The sequence below is a fragment of the Carcharodon carcharias genome, chromosome 1, assembly GCF_017639515.1.
Source record: "Carcharodon carcharias isolate sCarCar2 chromosome 1, sCarCar2.pri, whole genome shotgun sequence".
Classification (NCBI taxonomy): Eukaryota; Metazoa; Chordata; class Chondrichthyes; order Lamniformes; family Lamnidae; genus Carcharodon; species Carcharodon carcharias.
Window position 1 is genome coordinate 222,049,195 of NC_054467.1, and position 22,405 is coordinate 222,071,599.

Genomic DNA, 22,405 nt, shown 5'->3' on the forward strand with positions numbered 1-22,405 from the left:
TTCCCACCTCTCTATAATTTCCTTGCAGATTTGTTCCTCTACTTAAATAGACTGCTTCTCTGGGAATCCAACCAAGTTACGATGGGAAATTGGAAAAACTCTGAACATTCTACATCTCTAACTGCTTCAATTTTGTTATAGTTCCTGGATTCAGTAGCAGTAGCTGTTCAAAAAAGACAAGCTGCTGAATATTTTTAGCAATAAGATCTTAAAAGTCCTCTGCAAACGTAAATTCAATTTTTCATTTAACTTTCTAGTCAAGCCTCTCTTCAATCATCACAGATTTTTGCTCTTCCCTCCTCTGAACTTCCACCTTCTGTTCCCACATCTATCTGGGAATGTTTCTGGACCTCAGTTTCCTGTAGTCCTATGCACATTCTCAAATGCTTTCAGTGCTCAGAATCCACCTCAAACACTAATATCCACCTCCCACCATCCCAAACACCCCAGTACACGATAAACCTGCCTCTCCCATTCATACCTAGACCTTCCTCTCCCATCCCTCTCCCCACTCCTGTTCCCCTTCCTCTCCCCTCGCCCTCACCGATCATCTGTAGCAACCCATGGCCAAGACCATGATGTTCCAAAGCAGACCCAAAGCATCAATGGAGATCTCCCACATTTTGAGAGGTGCTTCGCGGCGGAGCCATGTGCATGAGGATCCACCCAGCATGCAATGCACGTGTTCCTCCAGGGTCCGGTAGCTGTAGTGCTCCAGCATCATCTTCTCCTCAGATGTCCGTGATCTGAACAAGGCCCTAAAGGTGAGTCCCGACTTCTGCACGTTACATTTGTCCAGGCGTGTTCTGAGCTGGTGTGTTTTCCCGCTAGTGTAACAGTAAATTGGGTGTGGGAGGATGATTCCGAGATGCAAATTGGGTTCATGCCGGCCTCCAGGGCGATTTGTGTTCTGCCATGGCGGATACCATAGGATGATCCCGCTGTGACTTCACGCCAGCGTGAAACCGATATCTGCCCCTCAGGCTGAATTGTTCCCCCACCTGCTGTGACACCTGCTGCCAACGGGACCGGACAATTCTGCCAAAAATTGCTGAATGCTTGTAACTTTGATCACCACTATCACTTAGGGCATTAAAGAATATTGCCACTTAGCTTACAAACATTTGAAAATGACCTACGTCTAGCCTGTCTCATATAGTTGCGATGCCTTATCCATTGTTATATAGATATTCCCCTTCCAGCCGGAGCCATATATCTCCTGGGAGAAATGAAGAAACAGAAAAAGCCCCAGAGAGAAACATGTCCAGTTCTCTTGAAGGAATACAGTGAATTATTGTTCACTGCTTGAACAGCCAACCTGTTTCACAGACCTAATATTTTCTCGAGAAAGAACCACATCCAACCTAGTTCCGCTTTTCCATAACTGGTAAACATAACCCCTCCTCCTCCTTCATTTACCCAGCTGAAATAATTGGTCCATATAAACACAAACCTGTCACTTCATTATAAATGCTCAAATTTTTAAAGAATACAGATCAGTTCTTTGAATTTACCTGTGTAGCTAAAGTGTTTTAAACTAGGAATAAATCTTCTGCCCTGCTTCTGCATCCTTTCAAAAGTCTCAATATCCCTCACCATGCAAAACCACCTCTCTGGACACCATATTCTAACTAAGGCCTAACCAAAGCCTTGTACAAGAACAAATTGCTATGCTTTGTTTTATAGTGAATTATCCTGTGAATATGACCTAGAACCTTTCTAACAATCCTTGAAAACCACAATTAATCATGTCCTTCCAAGTCATAACATAAATTCCATCAACAGAAGGACTTCTGTTTTGTATCAAATGAAATTCAATGTGCGAAAGTATGAAGTCATCCACTTTGGACCGAAGAAAGATAGGTCAAAGTTTTTCTTAAAATGGTAGGAAGCTTGGCACTCTGGTGGAGCACAGAAATTACTAAAGGCAAATGGAAGGGTGCAAAAATAATTGAAAAGGGTAATGGAATGTCAGCCTTTTGCTCAAGGGGGCTAGAATACAAAGGGGTGGGAGGTGTATAACACTCTAGTTAGACCCCTTTGGAGTATTCCATTCAGTTCTGGGCACCACACCTCATGAGGGTCATGTTAGCCTTGGGGAGAGCAGCACAGATTCACCAGAATGACTGGAGCTAAAGGGTGAAATTATGAGGAAAGGTTCCACATAATTGGTTTGCATTTCTTTGAATATGGATGAATAATGGATGATCTAAAATCTTACAGCACAAATGGAGGCCATTGAGCTCATCGTGCCTGTTTCGGCTGTTTGAAAAAGTCATCTCAGTTTAGTCCTATACTTCAGCTTTTTCCAGAAAAAGCCTGCAAATTAGTCTAGTTTAAGCACATGACCTTTGAAATTTCCTATAGAATTGAATTTCACCACCTTTTTAGTTAGTGCATTCAATTCTTAACAACTATCTTTGTAATTCCCCTAATTTTTTCTCTAGCTCTTATGCCTAACATTTTAAATCTATGACCTTTGGTAACCGACCTATTTGTCAGAGGAAAATCATTTATTTGCTCTATATATACCTCTATTATGCCTTCCTTTAACTTACTCTACTCCGAGGAGAATAGTCTCAATTTCTCCAATTTCTTCAAATAATTGAAAACCCTCTTCCCTGGATTCATCCCTGTAAATCTCTTTTCTACATTCTCTGAAGTTTGGCATCTTCCTAAAATGTGATGTCCAGCTTGATACACAATGCTCCAGCTGAGGCCTAAACAGTGATTTGTAACTGTTTAGCTTGACCTCCTTGTTTTTATACCTTTTTCTTGCCCTTTTGCTGCTCCAATTTACAAAGCCAAATATTCCTTATGTTTTTTTAACCATCTTATCATTTTACTCTGCCATCTTCAAAGATTTGTGCATATGCAACCCCCAAGATCCTCGCACCCCGTCAAAATAGTGCAAATTTGATTATAATGCCTATCAATCATCTTCCTCCCAAAGTGCATCACTTAACACTGATCTGCATTAAATTACATCTCCCATGTGTCTGCCCATTTTTCTAGTCTGTGTCTATCTATGTCCTCCTGAAGTCTGCTACTGACTTGGTCACTTTTTACTATATTGGCAAGTTTTTTTATCATCTGCAAACTTCAAAATTGTACTCCTTGTACCAAGTGCAGGCCCATTTGTATAAAACAAGAAAAGCAATGCTCCTATTACCAGTCCTCAGAGGATCACTGCATGCTTCCAGGGATGAAAGTGGCCAAAGACAAAAAAGTTTATGTGATGAGAAATCATGTAATTATAGCACATTTCTAATCCATAGTTAATGAAAATGCTTTTAAGCCACTTCAATTGGTGGAATTATAGAATTCAAATGGGTAGAAACATTAGTTTTCACTTTCTTACATTTAATACTGCGTCAAGACTGGACCAAAGCATTTGTATAAAATCACCAAAGTGACCTCAGCATTTCAGCATTCATTGTAATTAATGCATTTAATACAGGGTAAAACCCATATTAACAAAAGAACATGACTTTGAAAACTTATTCATAAATCTTTCAGTTTTACAAACACTGCTCTGACCGAACAGATTGGTTTTTGCCTTTTAGCAGATCCTAAAGGAGGAGGCACTGTGGGTCGCATCCCTGCCTCTGAGACAGAAGCTCTGGGCTTGAGTCCCATCCCAGGACTTGATGGCCAAGGAATGTGCTTTCATAACATGGCCAAGCAGGGTAGGTATCAATCTTTTTGTTTGTTCATTCATGGAACGTGGGCATCGCTGGCTAGGCCAGCATTATTGCCCATCCCTAATTACCCTTGAGAAGGTGGTGCTGAGCTGCATTCTTGAACTGCTGCAGTCCATGTGGTGTAGGTACACTCACAGTGCTGTTAGGAAGGGAGTTCCAGGATTTTAACCCAGCCACAGTGAAGGAAGAACGATATATTTCCAAGTCAGGTTGGTGTGTAGCTTAGAGGGCAATTTCCAAGTGGTTGTGTTCCCAAGCATCTGCAAATCCTTTCAACACACGCCAAAGGAAGGTGGAATGAGCGGGACAGATTCTTGGTCAGCCCTGTGAAGAAAGAATGTTGGAGCCTCTGTCATCACAATCCATAGCTCCAGACTACAACATGTACATAAAAGTGCATGTTGCAACAGCGACTCGGACTTCCTGAGTGAACAGTGACATATCACTACCAGGTATAAAGGGAGCTACTCAACTCCATCATGCCACTCAAGAACAACTTGCATATATGCTTTTAATGTAGAAAAAAGTGCTTGTTAGAGATGTGCAATTTTTCTCCTTTATCTTGTACTTGTTCTGCACTGCTGCAACGGATAGCATACTATTGATATAAATAAATGAACTGAAATGTCTTTACTATTGCAGAAAGATTGAGAGATGACACAATTTATATCTTTAAAAATACCATGAAAGGCATTGATCATTAGTGTATCAAAAAAATTGCAATCACAGAAAATGACTGCAAAATTAACAGCCACCTTCACTCACCTAGCATTTGATGCTGTATAAATTAACCTTTTTTGATAAACTGCATGGACAGCGATTGTCAACAATATGAATAAAGGCACAAATGATCAAATACTATATGAAACATACTGCTGGGAATATAGTTGAGTGACTTGTGAAATGCAGATGGACATAATTGATAAGTCGGGATAAAATGTTGTATTCACGCTCAATTAATCTTGAAAGCTAGAAAGGTATTTTACAAGAAAAATCAAAAGCAACTGCTATGTTGACTAGATATGCTTTTCTTGCCATCTTTTATGTGTATTTAATAGCAGGGCAAATTAGCAATTGATTATACTCAAAGGTACCAAAACCATCTGCGTTGTGCTAATGCCGAAAAGAGTACAGTTATGCTGCTCAGGTTGTCATTTACAGGGGTGATTCAAGATTACCAAAAAGTATTTTGTGTAGCAATCTGGAATGATAAGCGAATCAGGATGACCAGGAAATGAGATATGGGGCAAATCAAATAATACAAAACTGTCAACTACTAGGAACATCTCATAGCTAATTGCAGGAGCTGGCGAACAGCAATGTCATGCGTGCTGAGAACGAGGGTGCTGATCTGAAGTGGCAAGAGCTGAATAGTAAATAGCAACTTGTCCAATATGCAGGAGAGCTCGGCTCTGCTAGAAACCTTAACATTCAGCACAATCGTCAGGAGAGAAAACACTGAAACTACACAGAAAGGTCCAAAAGGAAGGCAGATCTGATGCTCCAAGTGCAAGACCACCCCTTACACCCAAAAGTATTGGTGGTGTCCAAACTGTCTGAAAAGCGCCAGACTTGCACATGTAAAATTATTCTAATGTTGATTGCCCAAAATGCAAATAACAATTGTCAAGGTACCAGCTGCACCAAGCAAGATTCCAGATGATGAGAAATTCATGGAGCCGCCCTCAGGGCTCTTTCACACTAATTGAAGTATTTACCGGATTCCTTTATGGGAACCTGGAACCTCTTCCATTAACCAACAGTTCCTTTACGAGCACCAGGCCCAGATTTCCACCCTCTCATTAACCAGCGGTTCTGAAAATTTTCTCCATTACTCACCTCCCTTTAAAACTTCATCTTGAAAAACTCATCCGAGCTCTGTCATTGCAAAAAGATGAAAGGTCAACCAAGAACCCTGGCCCTGTCTGCATGCATGGTAGCTGGGTCCAGGCCAGTGCGAGTCTAAGTGGTGGCTCATCACAGGCCTGCTCCCAGTCTCGTTTTACTGGTGGAGATTTTCTGGGTTTTCTGACACTACCTCCTCTTCTTTCTTTTTCTGCTTCTTCTCCTCAGCCTGCTGGAAGATGTCGAGCAGGTCAAACTCAACATCCAGCAGCTGTTGAAAAGCGATTGGTCATGGCGCATCCAAAACTCTGCTGCATGGCAGCAGGAGTACTGGACAAAATGACTGCCGCTTGACCTCCAATTATAGATTCCCTCCATTCTGCCCTTGCTGTTTCTCAAATCAAAGATTCCCTCTGTCCCGTCCTTGGTGCTTCTCCTTTCATAGATTCCGTTTCTAGAGAAGCAGCAAGAGTGAAAGAGAGGGATCCTGTGATTGGAGGAGCTGGAGCAGTGAGTGTGAGGGAGACAGAATTTGGGATCTGAGGAGCACTTGCTGCTCCTCAAATCACAGCTCTGCAGTCAGTTCCCAATCTCAATGATTGACAGCTGAGTTGTGATTCTTTTTAAGCCTCGTACATTGGAATAGCCCCGAAGGTTGGAACATATATTTAAACAACAAATTTCTGAGACACCAAATGACGGAAATTTCTCCTGATACTTCTTTCTAGTCAGAAAAGCATCCATCTATCACTACTCTCTGCCTCCTATTCCTTAGTCAATTACCCAGCCAAGTTACCACCATCCCCTTCAATATCATACGCTTCTATTTTTCAAATAAGTCTGTTGATATGTGGCATTTTATCAAGTGCATTTGTAAAGTCCAAATATACAATGTCTAATGCACTGTCTTCATCAATCTTCTATTATCTCATCATAGAACTTGATCAGGTTAGTCAGACATGTTTAACAGGTCCAGGCTGGCTGCCTAATTGAGGTGTATAAGATGATTCAAGGATTTGATAGGGTAAAGAGAGAGGGAAAAACTATTTCTTCTAGTGTGGGGTCCTGAACAAACTCTTTGTTAGATAATGGTATTGAGAGATATGGAGCAAATGTTGTTAAATGAAGAGTTGAGGTACAAATGAAGCATGAGCTAACTGAATGGCAGAGCAGACTCAGGGCTGATTAGACCATAAGACATAGGAGCAGAAATTAGGCCATTCGGCCCATCGAGTCTGCTCCGCCATTCAATCAAAGCTGATAAGTTTCTCAACGCCTTTCTCCTAACTTCTCCCCGTAACCTTTAATCCCCTTACCAATCAAGAACCTATCTATCTCGGTCTTAAATACACTCAATGCCCTGGCCTCTACAGCCTTCTGTGGCAATGAATTCCATAGATTCACCAATCTCTGGCTAAAGAAGTTTTTCCTCATCTCTGTTCTAAAAGGTCTTGCCTTTACTCTGAGGCTGTACCCTCAGGTCCTAGTCTCTCCTATTAATGGAAAGCATCTTCCCCACATCTACTCTATCCTGGCCTTTCAGTATTCTGTAAGTTTCAATCAGATCCCTCCTCATCCTTCTAAACTCCATCGAGTATAGACCCAGAGTCCTCAAACGTTCCTCATATGTTAAGCCTTTCCTGGGATCATTCTCCTGAACCTCCTCTGGATCCTCTCCAGGGCCTGCATATCCTTCCTGAGATACAGGGCCCAAAATTGCTCACAATATTCTAAATGTAGTCTGAGCAGAGCCTTATAAAACCTCAGCAGCACATCCCTGCTTTTATATTCTAGTCCTCTTGAAATAAATGCCAACATTGCATTTGCCTTCCTAACTACCGACTCGACCTGCAAGTTAATCTTAAGAGAATCCTGGACTAGGACTCCCAAATCCATTTGCACTCCAGATTTCTGAATTCTCTCCCCATTTAGAAAATAGTCTATGCCTCTATTCTTCCTACCAAAGTGCATGATCTCACACTTACCCACATTGTATTTCATCTGCCACTTCTTTGCCCATTTTCCTAACCTGTCTAAATCCTTCTGCAGCCTCCCCGCCTCCTCAATACTACCTGTCCCTCCACCTATCTTTGTATCATCTGCAAACTTAGCCAGGATGCCCTCAGTTCCTCCATCTAGATCATTAATGTATGAAGTGAAAAGTTGTGGTCCCAACACTGACCCCTGCAGAACTCCACTAGTCACCGGCCGCCATCCTGAGAAGGACCCTCTTATGCCCACTCTCTGCCTCCTGCCAGATAGCCAATCTTCTATCCATGCTAGTACCTTGCCTCTAACACCATTGGCTCTTATCTTACTGAGCAGCCTCCTGTGCGGCACCTTGTCAAAGGCCTTCTGGAAGTCCAGATAGATAACATCCATTGGCTCTCCTCTGTCTAACCTACTCGTTACCTCCTCAAAGAATTCTAACAGATTTGTCAGGCATGACCTCCCCTTAATGAAACCATGCTGACTTTGCCCGATTTTACCATGCACTTCCAAGTATTCTGAAATCTCATCCTTAATAATGGACTCTAAAATCTTACCAAAGACCGAGGTCAGGCTAATCGGCCTGTAATTTCCCATCTTTTGCCTCTCTCCCTTCTTAAACAGGGGGATTACATTAGTGATTTTTCAGTCCTCTGGGACCCTCCCTGACTCCAGTGATGCCTGAAAGATCACCACTAACGCCTCCACTATCTCTTCAGCTATCTCCTTCAGAACTCTGGGGTGTAATCCATCTGGTCCAGGTGATTTATCCACCTTCAGATCTTTCAGTTTTCCTAGCACCTTCTCCTTGGTAATGGCCACCATACCCACCTCTGCCCCCCGACTCTCTTGAACTTTGGGGATGTCACTCGTGTCTTCCACCGTGAAGACTGACGCAAAGTATCTATTCAGTTCCTCTGCTATTTCTTTGTTCCCCACTACTACTTCTCCAGTGTCATTTTCCAGCAGCCCAATGTCCACTTTTGCCTCTCTCTTACCCTTTATATATCTAAAAAAACTCTTACAATCTTCTTTTATATTACTGGCTAGTTTACCCTCATATTTAATCTTCTCCCTCCTTATTTCTTTTTTAGTTGTCCTCTGTTGGTCTTTGTAGGCTTCCCAATCCACTGGTTTCCCACTGCTCTTTGCCATATTGTATGCTTTCTCTTTAGCTTTTATGTTATCCCTGACTTCCCTTGTCAGCCATGGTTGCCTTGTCCTCCCTTTAGTATGCTTCTTCTTCCTAGGGATGAATTTTTGCTGTGTCTCCCAAATTACTCCCAGAAACTCCTGCCATTGCTGTTCCACTGTCTTTCCTGCTAGGCTCATCTCCCAGTCAATTCTGGCCAGCTCCTCCCTCATGCCTCTGTAGTTACCTTTATTCAACTGTAATACCATTACATCTGATTCCAGCTTTTTCCTCTCAAATTGCAGGGTAAATTCTATCATATTATGGTCACTTCCTCCTAAGGGTTCCTTCACCTTAAGCTCCCTTATCAAATCTGCCTCATTACATATCACTTAACTAGAATTGCCTGTTCCCTAGTGGGCTTCACCACAAGCTGCTCCAAAAAGCCATCTCGTACACATTCCACAAATTCCTCTTCTTGGGATCCACTACCAACCTCATTTGCCCAGTCTACCTGCATATTGAAATCCCTCATGTTCACTGTAACCTTGCCTTTCTTACACGCCTTTTCTATCTCCTGGTGTATCTTGTGCCCCACATCCTGACTACTGTTCGGAGGCCTGTACATAACTCCCATTATGCTTTTTTTACCTTTGCGATTCCTCAATTCTACCCACACAGATTCTTCATCATCTGGCCCTACGCCATTTCTTGCTATCGATTTAATTTCATTTACTAACAAAGCAACCCCACCCCCTCTGCCAACCTGCCTATCTTTTCAATAGGATGTATATCTTTGGATATTTAGCTCCCAGTCCTGATCCCCTTGCAGCCATATCTCTGTGATGCCCACCACATCATACCTGCCAATTTCAATCTGCGCCACAAGCTCATTACCTTATTTCATATACTGCGTGCATTCAGATACAATATGTTCAGTGCTGTATTTCCTGTCCCCCTTCTCATTGTCGTCCCTTTATCTGATGTGCTTGAAGTTAGATTACTAGCCCTTTCCAAACACGCTGTCCTATTTTGTGTCCTGGAGACTTTAGTAGCCTCTCCTGGGTTCCCCTTTCTTTTCAGTTTTTTCGTAATTTTTCATGAAGTTGAATCCACCAACCCCCCACCCCCTCCCCGCTGCCCCACATCCTAATCTGCTGCTTTGTTTCCCATTAGTTATTCTTTTTGGAGTTTTACCCTTCCCTTCCCCCCAACGTTCTAGTTTAAAGTCCTGTTGACCACCCTGTTTACCCTTTTTGCTAGAACATTGGTCCCAGATCGGTTCAGGTAGAGACCGGCCCAATGGTACTACTCCTGGTCCTAAAACTTCAATTACTTTTGTTACTTTGTTTACACTACAGATTGCCAGGTAATTATGATCAGATTATACCTTGAACAGACATTAATCTTCTGACACAAGTACTATCACAGATCAAGAATATGAAGGCATTCCCAAGTTACTATCCACAATGCTAAAAACAGAGAAGAACTCAAAACCTCCTGTCAAATTGAAATAGTACAGAGTTTCAATAATGCAAGATGCTGGGGGTGGATTCCTAAATAAATAAAAAGAGCACCACATTTTAATCTTTTTGATTTACAATTAGGTCTAGATTTTACCGGGGCAGGGCACTTACCGGCTTTAGTCCCTGTACCCGTCAACTCAAAGTTTTGCCACGCTGTTTCTGAAAGTGCAAGTTATAAATGGCATGGAGAGGGAAACAGGGCAAGCAACAGGGAATCTCCTTTACCAATGAAATTTAAGAAATGGGAAATAAATAGTGGAAGGACTAAAAAGCGAAGGGGGTGAATTCAATGTCAGATCAGGTGCAGAAAATGAAATGAAAATGAATTCATACCTGTAATAGTTAATTTTCAGTGCCAGAGTGGCTGATTGCAGTAGTTAACAATATTCATGTCAATAAAGAACATCTATACTACTGATTACTAGCCTTAAATATCTTCAATGGATTTACATTCATAATACCACACAAATACAGCAAGCTCATAGCAGTCAATGTATGTCAATGGTGAGGCAGATAACAAAATGCTGTTTTTGCAAAGCCAGTGGTGGAGTGGAACAACTTGGACAGCAACATTTTGATATTTGCATTTAACAATGCATCTGTTCCTTTCATGAAGTTACTGTATATATTTATTTATGTATAAATAATAGGGAGTGCCATTAGCTTCACTGTTATTTTGATAGCAAATTATGGCCCAATAGTCTTCTGATAGCTTGCATGCATCCCCCTTGTAAGTCAAACTTCAAGAAACCTACATGATGCTCTAAGTACAGGAAATTAACATGATGATGAAACATCATTTAACAAAGTGATGATAAAGATACACAAGAGCCCATTACAATTTTACTACCACTGTCTAGAATTGGCTATTGACTGTGCTGCTTCTGATTTGTCACTATGCTTCTTTAAACAGTTTTCTCATGAATTTTGGCATAAATTCACCACTGGAGAATTAGGACATACAATAGTGCAAAGATAATATCACCATTGCAGGCAATTCACACCGTTGTGTTGGAACTTTCAGGGAACAGTTGATGACTATTCTATAAATATGGAGTCCTTCTAATTTAGCTATGACTTTTCCACTATTTAGCTGGAGGCCAATCATTTCAGCCTGAGGATACAACTGCAGGAGTTCCTCGGGGTAGTGTCCTAGGCCCAACCATCTTCAGCTGCTTCATCAATAACCTTCTCTCCATCATCAGATTAAGTGAGGATGCTTGCACAGTGTGCAGTCCAATTCGTAACTCCAAAGATAATGAAGCAGTCCATGCCCGCAACAAGACCTAGACAACATTCAGGCTTAGGCTGATAAGTGGCAAGTAACATATGTGCCATATAAGTGCCCGGCAATTACCATCACCAACAAGAGAGAATCTAACCGCCTCCCCTTGACATCCAACAGCATCCCCCACTGTCAACAGCCAGGGGAGCAGCCTTGACCTGTAACTGAACTGAATGAGCTGTATAAATACTGTGGTTACAAGAGCAGGGCAGGCGCTGGGAATTCTGTGACAAGTAACTCGCCTCCTGACTTCCCAAAGCTCGGCCACCAGCTAGAAGATACAAGTCAGAAGCATGCTGCAATTTTCTAGACTTGCTTGGATGAGCAAAATTTGCTGTCTCATTGTCCCAACTACCTTTCACAAATTTCTTCTCTACATTTGTTCAGCTCTTCTGCTACCTTTTTCATCAACACTGTTTCATATACTTTGCTTTGTGTGAAGGACTATTATTCCATTTATTCTTTTCCTTCTGTTCTCATCCTGAAGGCAGGTTTGATGCACAGCCTACACTTTCCTCCATGGGTAGGGCAAGGAGATGGGTCCCAAATCCACCCCAGCCAGAAAGTGGATCAAACCTCATGCAGTTGTCACCAATCTGATCCACACCTGGCTGTCCAGCCAACCGAGTCAACCGAGTTGCTGTGGCAACTTAGACTTTTACATGCACGTCGTAGCCTGGAACTATGGGTATCAACAAAGGTTCCATAGGGAAAGAAAGATTCTAGGATGACGTGCACTATCCCTGGCTAGCTAAGTAAGTAATGGATGGTATAAAGTTGAAAGAAAAGGCATACAGTGCTGCGAGGAATAGTGATAGGTCAGAAAATTAGGAGAAGTTTAAAAACTAGCAAAGGATAACTTAAAAGTAATGAAGAGGGAGAGATACTGCAGTAGAGAGAATCTGGGTGTCCATGAATCACTAAAAGTTAGCATACAGGTACAGCAAGTAATTATGAAGGCAAATGGAATGTTAGCTTTTATTGCCGGCCGGGGAATAGTGTATAAAAGTAGAGACATCTTGTTGCAACTGTACAGAGTATTGGCTAGACTGCACCTAGAGTATTGCATACATCTTACTTGAGGGATATACTGGCACTGGAGACAGTTCAGAGAAGGTCCACTTGGTTGATTCCTGGGATAAAGAGCTGTTTTATGTGGAAAGGGTGAGTAGGTTGGGCTTATCCTCATTGGAGTTTAGAAGATTGAGAGGCGATCTTACTGAAACATAAATGATTCTGAAGGGATTTGACAGGGTATATGCTAAGAGAATGGGGGAGGATTTTTAGGTTGGTGTGTGGGCACAATCAGTGGGCCCTGGAGTGGCTGGGGAATGAACTGCTGCCTGCGATGAATCCTGACCGCGATTTCACGCTGCTGGCCAATTAACGGCCAGCCAGTGTGAAGCACGCACTGAAGTGCTCAGTGCTGCTGGGTTGGGGACAGGTGGAGGGCAAGCGCTGAAGTCAGTGTCGGCGTGGGGAGCTCGGAATGAAAGCTCCCTGAAGGCAGAGAGAGCTACCTCAGGGAGCTGAAGAATTTAAATACAATAAAAACAGATTTTAAAATCCGGAAAAAAATTCCCACGCATGAGAATTGCTCACCTGAACATATACAAGATGAAAATTCTGTCCGTACATTTATATTTTTTAAATTTAATAACGGAAACCTCATCCCGCCCGTGGATGAGATTTCCTGAAAAATGCAAAGGCTGCCTGGCCGATTTGCCAGCCCGCAACTGAAAATCTCTGTTAATTACAACTTTAATGGCCTTAATAGGCCTCTTAATTGTTGGCGGGTGCGCTTCTGACTCTTGCACGCGCTTGCCAACCGAGATATGCGTGATATCATCAGGATGCTTGTCTGATGTCATCACGCGTTATTTCACGCTCAAGTGGGTCAGGCAATTGCCCACATGCCAAGTGAAAAATTCTGCCCAATGTTTACCTTTATTGGGGAATCTAAAACTAGGGGGTATAATTTCAAATTAAGGAGTTTCTTCTCCAAGGGGTCATTATTCTTTGAAATTCTCTACCTCAGACAGTAGGGGAAGTTGGTTCGTTGAATATATTCAAGGCTGAGTTAGATAGATTTTTGATCTACAAGAATGTCAAGGGTTTTGAGTTCAGGCAGGAAAGTGGAGTTAAGGCCAGAATCAGATTACCCATATCTTATTGAATGGCAGAGCAGGCTCACGGGGCTAAATAGCCTACACCTGCTCCTATTTCTTATGTGCTAATTGCAGCTCCCCTCAGTAAACTAATTGCTTTATAATTAATTGGAATATATGAGGCTTCGCTTTGTGTGTTTCAGGCTTTCTCGCACATAACTGTCGTTAAGTTGCTGCTTATTTCTACAATTTAAGCCTGAGGTTGAATTTTTCCAAAGCTTCAAATGGACAATTTGCTGGCTGTATTCCCGAAGGACATTGCCATTCCTTCTTCCCAGTGGACACACATGGCTTAAAACAGATTTTAGGAATTCAGTCTGAATATTATGCACATCTGCTGTTCTACCATTATGTCGGCAATACACAGAGGAATTCACTTCATCTCATTAAACAGGTTCATTAAAGCCTCCTGTCTGTGCAGCAACCCCAGTGGCTTTTCCAGGCTCCATTCTAATGCATGCTTACTGCTGTCTAAGATTAGATACCAGTCAGTATAGTATCCTAACCAGGTCCTGATGTTGGCCTTTGCTCAACATTGGACTCATCAGACTTTGGCACTAGCCCAGATGAACTCTTTTTACCATGATTGACAGGCAACAGGAAGACAACTCCAGTTCATTTTTATAAAATTGTACACTCTATGGTACTAGATGCAAAGTTTCCGGAAACATTTTTCAAGAGGCAATCAAATGCTTTGACAATATTTTAAGGAAGGATGAACATGATGCGTTAAATTGCCTCTTTTAGCTTTTATTTTTCTGAAACTTGAAGAATATTTCTTCAGCGAGTTGCAAAAATTTGGCATATGGAGAAAAACCCTAAAGCAGCAGCTGGATAAAAAAAAATAGGCTAAATACTTTCATGTTCTTTTCCTTGTTAACTGTGCAGACTATAATGAGGGCACAGTTAAAACTGACAAGCTTCAAATGTGACTCGAGAATGCATGAGTACTGAATAAATGGAGTTTCCCCAGGGGTCAATATTAGGACCATTACTTTTCTTGTTTTATATAAATGATCTGGAGTTGGGAACAGGGAGTACAATTTCCAAGTTTATGGATGATGTAAAACTTGTCAATGTAGTAAATAGTCAACAGAATAGTTGCAGGCTTCAAGAGGAAGTAAATAGGTGAAATGGGGAAACACATGGCAGAGATTATCAAATGGTGAAGCAGGCTCAAGGGGCCGAATGATCTACTCCTGCTCCTAATTCATATGTTCATAGATGCACTTTGGGAGGAATAACATGAAGAAGCAGTATAATCTAAATGGCCTGAACAGTCCCCATCCACCACCACACTCCTTTGCTTGGCTGAACTCCTTCTCTCATTGAACAATTTCTCCTTTCACTTGCTCCATTTCCTCCAAATAAAAGGATACCCACTTGGGTCCTAGTTATGCCTGGTTTTGTGGGGTAGGTGGAAAATTCCTTGTTCCAGTTCTACTCAGGCCTCCTCCCACAGTTCCTTTTCTGGTACATTGATGGCTGCCATTTCCTGCTCTCAAGTGGAACTGGAAAAATTAATCAATTTTGCTTCCAATTTCTACCCCTCTCTCACCTTCACATGGTCCATCTCCAGCACTTCCCTTCCCTTCCTTGACCCCTCTGTCTCCATTTCTGGGGATAGACTGTTTACTAATATTCATTACAAGCCCACCAACTCCCACAGTTATCTTGACTACTCTTCCTCACAACCTGCTTCCTGTAAGGACTCCACTCCATTCTCCCAGTTTCTTTGTCTCCATCACATCTGTTCTGATGATGCAGCCTTTCACAATGGCGCTTCCAATATGTCTTTTTTTTCTTGAACCTAGCATTCCGTCCCATTGTGGCTTACAGGGCCCTCAACTGTGTCTGACCCATTTCCTGCACTTCTGCCCTCACCCCTGCCCTTCCCTCCCAGAACCACGATAGGGTTCCCCTTGACCTCACTTTCCATCCCACCAGCCTCCATATTCAAAGGATCATCCTCCGCCACCTCCAGCATGATGCCACCACCTTCCCCTCCACTTCCCTGTTAGCATTCTGAAGGGACCCTCCGTGATACCCTGGTCTACTTCTCTATTATCCCCAACACCTCACCCCCTTTCCATGCACCTTCCCATGCAATCGCAGGGGATCCCGTTAACTCCTCCCTGTGCACAGCCCTAAACACTCCTTTCCAGGTGAAGCAGCGATTTACTTGTACTTCTTTCACTTTAGTCTGCTATATTTACTACCCACAGTGTGGTCTCCTCTACGCTGAGGAGACCAGAGACTGGATGACTGCTTTGCAGAACTCCTCTGCTCAGTCGCCAAGCATGACCTGGACCTTTTGGTCACTTGCCACTTCAGTACACCATCTTGCTCTCATGCTCACATTAATATCCTCAGCTTGCTGCAATGTTGCAGTGAAGCTCAACACAAGCTGGAGGAACAGCATCCCATCTTCCGATTAGGCATTTTTCAACCTTCTGGACTCAACATTGAGTTCAATAACTTCAGACCATGAACTTTGTCCTCTATTTTGATGCTTTTTGTTCCCCCAAGTGCTAGTTTGCATCTTCTTTTCATGTTTTTGCTTTCAGACAGAGTTGACCTTTATTCTGCTATTAACACCTACTGTGGACCAATGCTTTCTTCCTTTACTACTACCATTATCACTCCCCTTGCCTTTTGTTCCATGACATCTTTGATATATATATCCCCCACTCTCTTCTAACCAATCCCTGGCCTTCCCTTTTGTTCCACCTGACTCCCCTCACCCTTTATCGACAGCATAAAATCCAAGACATTTCTACTCTCTTCAGTTCTGAAGAAGTGGATTCAAAATGTTAAGTCTGGGAGGAATTGTCCCAGATCTGGACGGTGTGCAGTATTGGACATGTTTTACTTGTCAGCTGCATGGTGGCTTTTCACGCTGTATTATGCTTTCCCGGGAAACACACTGGTTCCATGGTGGGTGGGCTCTTTCACCCGCCACGCCATCACCTCGCCATTTAATATGCCGGGTGCCTTTTTATGGTCCAGCTGTGCACACACCTCTCAGTGCTTCTAGCCCACAGCTGCTGCAAAGAAGACATGGCCCCGAAAGACGAGAAGACTGCAGCCTCCCAGTTTAGTGATGTATCCCTCGAGCACCTTTTGGATGCCATGGAGGCCTGTCATGATGTCCTATACCCCTGCTCTGGCTGCAGGATGGTCAGCTGCATCACCAGTCCAGCATGGGAGGTGGTGGCAGGGTTGGTCAGCACCAATGCCCTGCAAAGGAGAACAGCCACCCAGTGCTGCAAGAGTATAAATGGTCTTACCCGTTCCAGCAAGGTAACTCACTCTTCTCATCACTCTCAACTCACACACTCACAAACCCTTCACACATTCACAGGGATCTCACACTTCACGGGACAACAACACTAACTCTCACACACACCCTCACATCTTCATCAGGTTCATATACTCTGGAGCTCACATCCTCATCCCGTCCATGGCTCTGCTCACCACACAAACATTCCATGCAGTGCCATGCGTCCTACTCACACTCTCCATTTGTTTCCATGTAGGAGAAGCCTGCTCACATCAGCAGAGAGGGGTCCCAGACCGGGAGTAGAATGGCCACATTAGGCCTTGACTCACTTGCAGGAATGGGCCATTGCGCTGACGAATGAGGATATGGACACTGCCTGTAGCGACAGTGAGGTCAGTGGTGGACACCCACCTGAGGATCTTGCACCATATCATCTCTCTCTCAACGCAACTGTGAGTGTTCTCTCTCCTGCTTTTGACTCTGCTGCCATGCACTAATTATCTCTACTTCGGTTCACAGGGAGCTTTGCCAAGCGACCGACACCCTCAGCCAGCCAGTCCCTCAGCTTCATCCAGGTCCTCACCATCAGCCAAGAAAGCACCTCCTCCATTGAAAAGCTGGAAATAAGCAGCCTGGAAGACCCGTCAGCAATTACCCACACCCTTCACCAGCACAGAAACACACAACTCGGTGGGACCTAAATCTAGAGCAGGCTCAGGTTCACAATCTGGCAGTCACTGCATGGACACGTGTCAGAGCAGGAGGAGGCAGGTTCAGCTGAGCTCCCCAGCACTTGGAGGGCTGCTGGGTGAGAGGCATCTGTGAGGTCCGACAGATGACAAATCTCTGGGTTAGCCTTCTAACTCATTCTGCAGAGTCAGCAGAAGACAGGGATACATCAAGCAGAGCTGTTGGAAGCCCTCAACAGAGTGGCACGCGAGTCGGAGGAGTGTGTCCGCCTGTTCTCTGATGATGTGGTGCCCACATGTGGGCTTATGGAGGTCTCATGGGGAGGATGCCAGATGCCATGGAAACCCTGATCCAGCAAAACAGTGGAGATGAGTGCACACCTGCACTCCATCTTGGGAGCCAAGGGCAAATTCCTGCAGTGGCAACGCGAGAGGGAAATGGGTGCCTCGAGGTTCCTAGCTCCCTAAATTCTGATTATAGGACCGCATCCCCCTTCCTTCCTAGGTCACTGGTACCAATGTGGACCACACCCTCTGGCTGATCACCCTCCCCCAGAAGAATGCCCTGCAGCCACTCTGTGACATCCTTGAAACTGGCACCAGGGAGGCAATGTACCATCCTGGAGTCACGTCTACTGCCACAGAAACACATGTCTGTTCCCCTAACCAATGAATACCTGATCACTATAGCTCTTCCTTTCTTCTTCCTCCCCTCCTGTACAGCTAAGCTGTTCATGGTGCCACAAACTTGGTTCTGACAGCACTCCTGAGGAACCAGCACCCTCACCAGCTTCCAAAACGGAAAACCGATTTGTGAGCATGACCACTGGGGACTCTTGCACTACCTGCCTACTTCTCTAGGACTGCCTGCTGGTCACCCATTCCCTCTCTGTCTCCAGGCCCTTAGATTGCGGTGTGACCACCTCTCTGTACGTGGACGAGAGCAGACTTCGAAGGGGCAAGAACTGAGCTGGACCAATAGACTGGAATGAAAGATTGGCAGGAAAAACTGAAGCTGAACAATGAGCTACCTTCAAAAAAGAATTAGTTCGGGCACAGTCAAGGTATATTCCATCGAGAGGGAAAGGTAGGACAAACAAATCCAGAGCTCCCTGGACGAAAAAAGAGATAGAAATTAAGATAAAGAAGAAAAAGTTATGACAGGAGTCAGGTAGAAAATACAATTGAGAACCAAGAGGATTACAGAAGGTTCAGAGGGGAGGTGAAAAAGCATATTTGAGAAGCGAAGAGAGATTATGAGAAAAGACAGGCAGACAACACAAAGGGGAATCCCAAAGTCTTCTATAGGCATATAAATAGTAAAAGGAGGAGCAGGGCCGATTAGGGACCTAAAAGGGAATTTACACATGGACGAAGTGGCTTTGGCTGAGGTATTAAAGGAATACTTTGCATCCGTCTTTACCAAGGAGGTAGATGCTACCCGGGTCATGTGACAGACAAGGAAACTGTCACTAGAAGGATTCAAAATTGATAAGGAGGAAGTGTTGAATAGACTGTCGGTACTTAAAGTTGACAAGGCATCAGGACCAGATGAAGATGCATCCAAGGATATTGAAGGAAGTGAGAGTAGAAATTGCAGGGGCACTGGCCATAATCTTTGTATCTTTCCTGGACTCAGGTAGTGCCAGAGGACTGGAGAATTGCAAACATTATGCCCTTGTTCAAAAAAGGTCATAAGGATAAGCCTGGCAATTCCAGATCACAGTTTAACTTTAATGGTGGGCAAGATTCTAGAAACAATTATTCGGGATAGAATTAGTAGTCATGCGGAAAAATATGGGCTGTTAAGGAAGAGGCAGCATGGATTTCTAAAGGGGAAATCGTGTTAAACTAAATTGGAGTTTTTTGAAGAGACAGAAAAGGTCGATGTTGTTGATGATGGACTTTGAAAAAGCATATGACACAGTGCCTCACAAGAGAAAAGTTATTGCTCATGGAATAAAAGGGGCAGTAGCAGCATGGATACAAAATTGGCTGAAAAAAAAAGGAAGCAGAGAGTAATGGTCAATGGATATTTTTCAGGCTGAAGGGCGGTTTGCAGTGGAGTTCCCCAGGGGTCGGTATTGGGACCCTTGCTTTTCCTGATACTAATGATCTGGATCTTGGTGTGCAGGGGACAATTTCAAAGTTTGTAGATGATATGAAGCTTGGGAGTGTTGTGAACTGTGAAGAGTATGGTGTGGAACTTAAGAGAACACAGACAAGTCGGTGGAGTGGGCAGATAGGTGGCAGGTGAAGTTCAGTGTGGATAAGTGAGCTGATGTATTTTGGTCGGACGAACATGGACAGGCAATATAAAATAAGGGGTGAAATTTTGAAGGGGGTGCAGGAGCAGAAAGACTTGGGTGTATATGTGCATAGATCATTGAAGGTAGCAGGACAGGTGGAGAGAACAGTTAATAAAGCATATAATATCCTGGGCTTTATTAATAGGGGCATAGAGTACAAGAGCAGGAAGGTTATGCTGAATTTATATATGACGCTCGTTAGACATCAGTTGGAATATTGTATATAGTTATGGGCACCATATTATAGGAAGGATGTGAACACATTGGAGAGAGTGCAGAACAGGTTAGAAGAATGGTTTCAGAGATAATAATCTTCAGCTATGAGGATAGATTAGCGAGGTTGGGAATGTTCTCCTTGGAGAGAAGGCGGCTAAGAAGGTATTTGATAGAGATGCTCAAAATCATGAAGGGGCTGGACAGAGTAGATAGGGAGAAGCTGTTCCCAGTTGTAAAAGGATCAAGAACGAGAAGGCGCAGATTTAAAGTGACTTGCTAAAGAAGCAAGTGTGATGTGAGAAAAAGCTTTTTCACACAACAAGTGGTTCGAATGTGGAATGCACTGCCTGGTAGTGTGGTGGAGGTAAGTTCAACTGAGGCATTCTAGAAGATGGTTATTTGAATAAAAACAATGTGCAGGGGTACGGGGAAAAGGCAAGGCAATGGCACTAGGTCATAATGGTTATTTGGAGAGCTGGTGAAGACTTGATGGGCCGAATGACCTCCTGCTGTGCCATTAAGATTCTATGATTCTGAGTACATCATGATCGTGGAGCCTGGTGTACTAGCTATATACTTGATGGCCTACAGAGTGCGAAGGAGATAGAGGAGAGAACAACTGAGGCTCCTGGCTTCACAGAGGCAAGAGCAGCAACCTCAGGAAGAAGGAGCAGCTGGGGCTCCCACACATGCCATCCAAGAACCACAGTGAGGCAGCGCCTAGCGACACCCAGGGTCTATAGACATCACCTTTCATTCCTGCAGATGATCTAGAACCAATGTCTACAAAGACTGTAAATGTCCAGGGAACTAGTCACTCACAACTGCCAGTTACTGCAGGATTTGGCACCATGGGGACATGGAAGGCATCCACTGCCGGTGGCTGTGAAGTGACCTTGGCGCTCAATTTCTATGTCAATGGCTCCTTTCAGGGCTCCACAGGTGACCTCTGTGGGATCTCTCAAGCCTCCACCCACAAATGCATCCATGAGGTCACGGATGCCATCTTTGCAAGGGCACACAACTATGTGCATTTCGCCCAGGACCAGGGTGCAAGAGTGATTGGATTCGTCCTGATCTCAGGTTTCCCACAGGTCAGGGTACAACTGATTGCACTCATGTGGCGCTCAAATCTCCGTCACAACACACTATATGGACTATATCAATCGCAAGGGCTTCCATTCACTGAATGTGCAGCTGGTGTGTGACCACTAGAAATGCATCCTGCAGGTGTGCACACGGTTTCCAGGGAGCGCGTACAACACCTACATCCTCAGTCAGTCACAGAAGCCTGGAGTCTTTCAGGGTCCACAGAAGCTGCAGGGATGGGCTGTGGCTGATGACACCCATGCAACGGCCTCAAACTGCAGCAGAGTGACTATATAATGAGGCTCATGCTGCAGCTCGCAACTTGGTGGAACAGACCATCAGGATGCTGAAGAAGCAGTTCTGGTGCCTGGACAGATCTGGTGGAGCCCTGCATTACAGTCCGCAGAGGGTGTCACGCATCATTGTCGTCTGCTGTGCCCTTTACAACCTGGTACTCTAACAGCGAGACAAGTTGGCTGAGGAGGAGATGGAGGAGCTGCACTTCTCCTCTGATGAGGAGGACGCCGACGGGGATGAGGCTAAGGAGGTCCTCTGAGGCAACTATGTCGGGGATGAGACTCTCATGCTGGCTAGATGAGGTAGGGGTGCTTGAGAGGCCCTCATAGCTGCTAGATTTGTGGAGGATGATGAAGACATGCAGTGAGGTGACCCCCCTTATTCCTCGGATCTCATTTGTGAACATTTGACTCCAGTCTAGTTTATGGCAGCGTGAATTACCTCTGAGAATGCTCCTGTTATTATTGTGGAATCACTGAAATCTTCCACACACAGGGGTAAGAGGTTTTGGGTCTTGTTCCTTTCAGGAATGGAGCTATTCAGCTGCCATGTTTTCACACACAAACCTGGTCACCTGGTCAGGAGCCAATTAAAACATTATTGCTAGGCAGCTCCCGAGGACTCCTTTCCAGTGCCATCCTGTCTTTCATGGCACACTCTGTTCCAGGACTGCAACATTGTGTATATCTCATCCTGTTCTACTGGACACATCCCTCAAAGTGCAGCCATCGAAATTTCAATCCATGGTCCAACAGAAATAAAAATATATGTTCGTTACAGTGTCCTAGTGCATGAATCACAAAAGGCTGGTATGCACGTAACTAGGAAAGCTAATAGAATGTTATCATTTATTGAGAGGGGAATTGAATTCAA